The 7,903-nt window shown below is 43.6% G+C and overlaps 1 pseudogene; it reads right to left on the bottom strand.

Moving 5' to 3' along the window:
- Positions 1 to 864: 864 nt before the first annotated feature.
- On the bottom strand, positions 865 to 1,790 carry LOC131416775 (large ribosomal subunit protein uL10-like; annotated as a pseudogene).
- Positions 1,791 to 7,903: the final 6,113 nt, after the last annotated feature.

Genomic DNA, 7,903 nt, shown 5'->3' with positions numbered 1-7,903 from the left:
TCCACTGCTTTGTAGTTTTATGTTTTATGTAAGTGACACATATGTATTTTTTTCTTCTAATTGTTATTCACAACGCACTAGCCCTTTTACATTTCCATCTATTTATAGGTCTAGTTTAATTTAATTGCTGTATAAAATTTCTTTATCTGAAAAAAAGCAGTTTGTTTATTTGTGTCTCTCCTGCAGTTCTTCTCCCCCTCCCCCTCCTCCATCATGCTTTTGCCAGGACACAAAGTTCCCAAGAGCATCCTTACACATGTATCTTCTTCACATAACCTAGAGGTTCATAGAGCAGCTAGCTACAAGTGGGATTGCCGGGGCTTAGGACATGCACATTTGTTACATTTCTATCATCCCAACTGGTTGCACCAGTTCCCACTTCTGGCAACAGGATACAAAACTGTTCATTTTAGCTTTTGTTTTTATTGACCCTGTCCATTGTTTTTGTTTGTTTTCTATTTCATTAATTTATGCTACCTTTATTATTTTATTTCTTTTACTTTTGGGAGTTTACCTTTCTTTTTATTTTACTTTGGGGACTCAAGTTGTATGCTTTGCTCAACAATTTTCAAAACTATTTTCTACACATTGAAAGCTGTTAATTTCCCTCTAAAGTACCATTTTAGCTGTCTTCCTCAGCTTAAATATGTAGTGTTGTCATTGTTATTCAGATCTAAATATATTCTTTAACTTTGATTGTTCTCAGAATTTCTTCGACTCCTCAATTATTTACATGCGTAATTTTAAGGTTCCAAAACATTGAAGATTGCTTATCTTTTTTTTTTTTTTTTTTTTGAGAAGTAAGCCTTTATTTCTTTGTTTCACAAATAAAGCTGGCTGAGTTGATTGATTTTTGGTGATTAGTCAGAGACCAAATCCTCTATCCTCATCTGACTCCTCCTTTGCTTCTACCTTGGCTGGGGCTGGGGCGGCAGCAGGAGCGGCCACGGGGGCGGCAGCCACAAATGCAGACGGATCAGCCAAGAAGGCCTTGACCTTTGCAGCACCTGGAAAGTTGTAATCAGTCTCCACAGACACAGCCAGGGCCCGCTTGTACCCACTGATGATAGAATGGGGTACTGCTGTAACAGTCGGGTAACCAATCTGCACGCACATGCTGGCAACACAGCAGACACCCTCCAGGAAGTGAGAATGCAGAGTTTCCTCTGGGATGTCAAGCACTTGCAGGTTGTAGATGCTGCCATCCTCAACGCCTGCTGGGTGATCAGCCCAAAGGAGAAGGGGGACATGGTCGGCGTGTTCAGCAGTGTGGCTTCGCTGGCTCCCACCCTGTCTCCAGTCTTAACCAGCTGCACGTCACTCAGGATTTCAATGGCACCTCTGGAGATTTTAGTGGTGGTGCCTAAAGCCTGGAAGAGGGAGGTCTTCTTGGGCTCCAGACCAGTGTACTGGGCTGGTACAGTGACTTCTCAAGGAGCAATGGCACCAGCATGGGCAGCAGCTGGCACCTTATTGGCCAGCGGCACATCGCTGATCTCAGTGAGGTCCTCCTTGGTGAACACAAAGCCCACATTCCCCCGGATATGAGGCAACAGTTTCTCCAGAGCTGGGTTGTTTTCCAGATGCCCTTGGGTAGCCTTGCGCATCATGGGGGTCTCGCCCATCAGCACCACAGCCTTCCCACAGAGGGATGCGCGGACCTGCTGCATCTGCTTGGAGCCCACGTTGTGTGTTCCCACAATGATGCATTTAGGATAATCATCCAGAAGTTGGATGAGCTTAAGGAAGTAGCTGGACTTCCATGTCGCCCTGTCTTCCCTGGGCTTCATGGCAGTGTGTCAGAGATTGCCATGTGGGGTTTAAAGATGATGTCGCTCTCATGAGGATGCCTGGCAAGAGGAGGGTGAAGATTACTTACCTTTTTTATCATTCATTTCAATCTTTGTTGAATTACATTCAGAAACTATATTTTGTTAGTATTTTTACTTTACACAGTTAATTAGCTTTTAAAGTGATTAAAAACAAGAAAACATGTCTCATATTTACCTTCATTTTTACTATTTCCAACACTCTTCATTTCTTTGTATAGATCTAAATTTCCATCTATCATATTCCCTTTTGCCTGAATAACTTTCTTTACCATTTCTTGTAGTATAATAAATTCGCTTAGTTTTTGATCATTTGGGGGAAAAGTCCTTATTTCATGTTCATTTTTGCATATTATTTCTGCTGAGTATAGAATTCTGGATTGACTTTTTTTCTTGCAGTAATTTAAAAATGTTCCTCCACTGCGATCTTGTTTGCATTCTTTCAGAGGAGAAGTCGGTAATTTTTATCTTCATTCCTCTGTATGTAATTCTGCTTCACTCCAGCTACATACAAGATTTTCTTTTCATCTTTGGTTTTCAACAGTGTGACTATAATGTGCCTAGTTGCATTTTTCTTTGTACTTTATCCTTAGTATTCTTTGAGATTTGTTTTAGACCTATAGTTTTTGCCTTTCTTTTATTTTGGAAATTCTTATGTTATCTGTTCAAATATTTTTTGTCCATTCTTTCTGTTTTCCTTCTAGGATACCAATTACACATACATAGTATCATAGCATATTTGTTGGGCTGGCTGACTTTTAGTTTTTACTTGTATGTACATGGAGATAGTTCTTTGTGGACCATTATTTGTGGAAGCATTAGATAGAGCTGGAGCATAAGGTGTTCTAACAGGTTGATTAATTTTTGCTCTGTTTTCTCAGGAATAATTCTCCTAACTGTGGTAGTCAGTCTCCAAGACAGGCCCCAATTATCCCCACCTGCTGGTAACATGTCCCTGTAGTATCCCATTGCACTGAATAGTCAAATAGGGCTGACATATGTAACCAATAGGATATTGCAGGACGTGACTTCTAAGACAAAATATTTTGCATCTTCTGTCTTGTTGACTTGAACTGCTGGCTCTGGGCGAGTCCAGATCACATGAGGACAATCAAGCAGCCCTATGGAGAGGACCACATGGCGAGGAATTGAGAATTCCTGCCTACACCCATATGAGAAAGTCATCTAGAGAGAGAATCCTCCAGCCACATTCAAGCCTTCGGATGACTGCAACTCTATGAGAGACTCTGAACTCGGCTAAGCTTTCCTGGATTCCTGACCCACAGAAATTGTGAGATAATAAATGTTTATGGTTGCCTTAATCTGCTAAGTTCTTGGGTAATTTGTTATTCAGAAATAGATAACTAATACAGACTTCATTTTGTTCCAAGGGAATGGATACTCCATGCTAGTAGACTCTCTCTCTGGCTTTCAGTGAAGCCCCGTGTCTCAGAAGACGTGTCTTTTACTTCCCTTTAGTTGGCCAAACTGAATGGCTGAGGAGAGGCTTCCTACTTCTAGTGGTTAATTTTTGGTGTCAACTTGACTAGGCCACAGGGTGCCCAGATATTTGATTAAACATTTTCCTGGGTGTGTCTGTGAGGGTGTTTCTGGATGAGACAAACATTTGAATTGGTGGACTGAATAAAGCAGCGGGCCCTCCCCGGTGTGGGTGGGCCCCATCTAATTCTCTAAGTCCCCAATAGTACAAAAGGCTGACGAAGAGAGAATTTGCTCTCTCTGCCTGCCTGTCTTTGAGCTGGGACATCCCTCTTCTCCTGACCTCAGACTCGGACTCAGATTGGAACTGCACTATCAGCTCTCCTGGATTTACAAGTTGCTGACTGCAGATCTCAGGACTTCTCAGCCTCCATGATCACACAAGCCAATTCCTTAGAATCAATCGATGGATCAGTCAATCCTATTGGTCCTGTTTCTCTGGAGAAACTTGACTAATTCACTACTCTTACAAAGAAAATGTTGGGACTTTCCTCATTTAGTTCCCACTCTTTTACCTCTTTATGGTGGCAGATGGCATTTAAGGAAGAAATCCTATATGTAGCCCATGTTCCCCAATCATAACATTTCGAGCAATGAGTCATTCTCTGCTATGTCTTCCAGTCCTTGGGCCCCTGACATTTATTTTCCCAGTGTGTCCAATGCCCTGACATTTTCAGATAGTATTTCAGAGTTGTTTTGCTTGAAGAGGTAAAGTCAGTGTACTGTGTGTGGACTGATTTAGAGAGAACTCCTAGAGAAGGGGGGGTGATTGTCATGTTCTTTTCTTTATATTCTCATAATAATAAAAACTAAAAATTACTACTTATTGAATGCTTTCCATTTACCAGGGTAAAAATGAACTTTATGAGAACTGAGTTGCCTGAGAGGTGATGAAAAGTCATGTTGATAAAGTTGTGGACCTGACCCATTTGTCAGAAAAAGGTAATAGATGGTTGTTGATGAATGTGGAATTATTAAAGAAGAAACCACGAATAGTGGTAGCTTTTGTTTTTTGTGTGTTTGTTTGTTTTGCGGAGGTGTGTTGATTTCTCTTTCCCAGGAGAGCATGCCCTTGTGATTGGATTATAAAGATGTTTCAGGATACATGATGCATGGACTGCCTCACAACTTACTTGTGCAAGCTGCATGCTGTGTGGGGGCCTCCTCGGCTTAGGTCGTTGTGCTAAGCAGTGCCCAAAAGGCCCAGCACAGAGCAGGAATAATGGAGACCCAGGCGAGGCTGCACACCCACCACACTTGCTTTCTTGCTCACGATCTTAGACCTCTGGAGGTTCACCTCAGTGAAGGTACCCTTCAGTGTGAGCTTCATATAGACATGATTGCCAGCCCTCCTGCCAATGCCATTGATTTTGAGTATCCCTTTTTCACACAATAAGGCTTGAAGAGGTAAAATGACGCCTGTAAGCCACATGGCTGGTAAGTGGTGGAACTAATACATAAAACTCTAGTCTTTTAACTCTGAAAACCACAAACTCTCCACTAAAGTATGTTACCCAGGGACCAGCTGGGTGGCGTAGTGGTTAAGTGCATGCGCACCGCTACGGAGGCCTGGGGTTCCCAGGTTCGGATCCGGGTGCCCACTGATGCACCGCTTGTCAAGCCATGCTGTGGCGGTGTCCCATAAAAAGTAGAGGAAGACCGGCACGGATGTTGGCCCAGGGCCAATCTTCCTCAGCAAAAAAAGAGGAGGATTGGCAACAGATGTTAGCTTAGGACTAATCTTCCTCGCAAAAAAAAAAAAAAAAGTACGTACCCATAATTGATGCAGCGCTGATACCTACTCTTCCACACTGAATATGTAAGTAAGGCAGATCCTCTGGAAAGTTCACAGCCAGCTTACTCCCCCTTCGGGACATTCCGTTAAGTAGAAACTGAATGACCTGGAATAAATGTTGCTCTTGCCACGGAACCTTCACAGATGGAAGCGGCTCTCTGACCCTGGAAGCCGACCCCGACAGACCGAGCTGCCTGTCCTCACGCCGGGGCTGGGCTGTGAATTTCGCTCTGAGATTCACTCACAGCCGCGGCCGCTGTCCGTACTCAGAAGCACAACGCCTGTCCACAAATTAGGTCCGGCTGCGCTGCGTGTCCTGCATCTGGACTCACCAGCTCCACCATGTAAGCTCAGCGCTACAAGAGGCCGTGTGTGGAGATTCCATACCTGGGAAGGCTGATACTCACCAAGAGGAATACTTACCTTTAGGGCTGTGGTTCCCAAAGTGTGGTCCCTGGGCCAGCAGCAGCAGCAGCATCTGGGAACTTGTAAGAAATTTAGATTCTTGGGCCCCAGCTCAGAACTGCTAATCAGAAATTCTGGGGGTGCGACCCAGTTTTCACAAGACCTCCAGCTGAGTCTGACACGTGCTCACATTGGAGAACTACTGACTTTGACTATGTAAGTATTTGTAATAGCACTTGGGTACTCAAAAGGGACAATAAGGAGGTGTGGTTGGCTTTTCTATTATAGGAAAAAAAATTACTTAAATATCCAGTCTTCTCATGAAGCGTCATCCCTGCACACCAGTCGACACTACATTGCTTTCATTTTTCTTTTTAACTAATGTTTACTCATCCAAACGAAGAAAAATCAACTCACATGGATAGGGAGGCCATTTTAGACTGATGTGGGTTTCTTGAGAGGTGAGTGGTTTTATAATAACATGAAGTCACCTAAGAATAGAAAACCACTGCCCAATCTTGTTCCAAAAATTTCTGGAAGGTGCTGAGAACTTGTTACCTATTCTTTCTGGACCACACAGGCAGACGTAAGAGTAGGTGGTGGGAGTGGGGCTGGGGTCCATTCAGATAGGGACTCCAGCCCCATAGGACTAGCGGATTCAGCATCCAGTTCTCCATCTGGTTCATCACCTTCCAGAGAGAGCCAGCCTGAGCGACACTCACACATCTCCCTACAAAGAAGACCTAAAACAAGAGCAATCCACCTGGCTCTCGTCAGCGGTGGAGCTGACAGCTTTATATCCTCAGTGGAGGGGGAGCTAAAAGGAGGTGCCATGAGAGTGTGTCTGTGTGACAGGAAGGGAAGATGGATATTTTTATAGAGGAAGAAATACACTGAACAAGGGAAATTAGATGGAAAGACCATAAAGGTCTCAGGTCGACAAAACCAATTAGTAGATGTTTACAGAAGATAACCCCTGAGGTCAGGCAGGATTTGCTTTGATGTCAATACTCTTGAGTTTGAAAAATGCATTAGGATCCTCCACACCAAGGTGCAGTGGAAAGAGACCCAAGTCTCCCTTCTGCTCAGCCTCTAGCCAGCTGTGCCCCCTCAGGCAGGTGACTTAAAGTCTCAGGCATCTCTTTCCTCATCTATGAAAGGAGAGGATTATATGAGATCACTGTGAAGGTCCCTTCCAGCATGCCAGGAAATCCTCTTTGACTTCTAGAAATTTGGGGGGACATTTCAGGGCTCTATCATCCATAATTTGGCTCTTTGGGATTTTCTGGGCAGTCTATGAACTTCCTTTACCAAATTTGAAGAGTAAGAGAGAGTTTCTCATCTCATTTACGTCCAGTCTACCACAGCCACTTTGAAACAGGAATCATTTAAATCTAAATGAGAACAAACTCCAGGAAATACCCTCTGGGATGTTCCCAGCTGTCTGATGAGGTTTGCCTTAATGTGAGCCATTGGTTCCAAAGCCAAAATCCAGAAGCTGTGGTATCGGGGCCAAAGCAGCCACGTAAAGTTGTATGATGGGTTTTCGGAAATTTTGAATGTGCTCTCTTAGGTGCTGTTGTTACAAGTACAATAGGGAGAAATTTCTGGACATCCAGGGAGATAAAAAGGGATTCTGGAGGGAGCCAAAAAAGACAGAGAATTGATATCTCACATAGCTTGAGACAAAATGGAGTCTGGGTAAACCAATACAGTAAGATTTAGAGAGAGAAAGTAAGCTTACTTGAAGTGACCCAGAAGTGGAGCTGGGGTCTGACCCGAAGTCTGCCTAAAGAGAAAGGAAAGGATTATTATTGTCACTATTTCTACTATTATTAAAATCAGCAGCTCCCATTAATTGAACTCCTCCCCTGTCCCAGCTGTTATGCCAGTCAGTGATATAACTTATTTCAGTTAATGCTGTCAACAACTGTAGAAGGATATCCTCAGGGCTGGTGAGTGTTTAACAACCAGCTCTGCGTACATATTTATATATAACAGAAAAAAGGCTCTGCTTTGTAGCTTTTGCCAGTTTCCATGGTGTAAATACTCCCACCATGGCCAAGTTCAAGCTACCAATATTATATCACCGAGCGCTGAGTTGGGAAAAGATGTGCAAAGTAGGCTCTCCTGGGCAGGTGCAAGCTGCCTGCAGCACACCGCTGGTTCTTAGCCCCGTTTTAAAGATGAAGACCCAGAGACCCAGATAAAGCAAGCAAGCAAGATAAAAAGCAAGTAAGTGTTACAGTCAGATTTTGCACCCAGCCATCTGACTCCAAAACTTGGGCTCTTAATCACGATACTGTCTATCCCTAAAGGATAGCAATCCGATATTTGGGAAAAGGCCTAATGCAAAAATGCCCATCTGCTCACT

The sequence above is a fragment of the Diceros bicornis genome, chromosome 18 (genome assembly GCF_020826845.1).
Source record: "Diceros bicornis minor isolate mBicDic1 chromosome 18, mDicBic1.mat.cur, whole genome shotgun sequence".
Taxonomy (NCBI): domain Eukaryota; kingdom Metazoa; phylum Chordata; class Mammalia; order Perissodactyla; family Rhinocerotidae; genus Diceros; species Diceros bicornis.
Note: the sequence above shows the minus strand (reverse complement) of the source record. Positions and strands in the feature narration are given on the sequence as shown.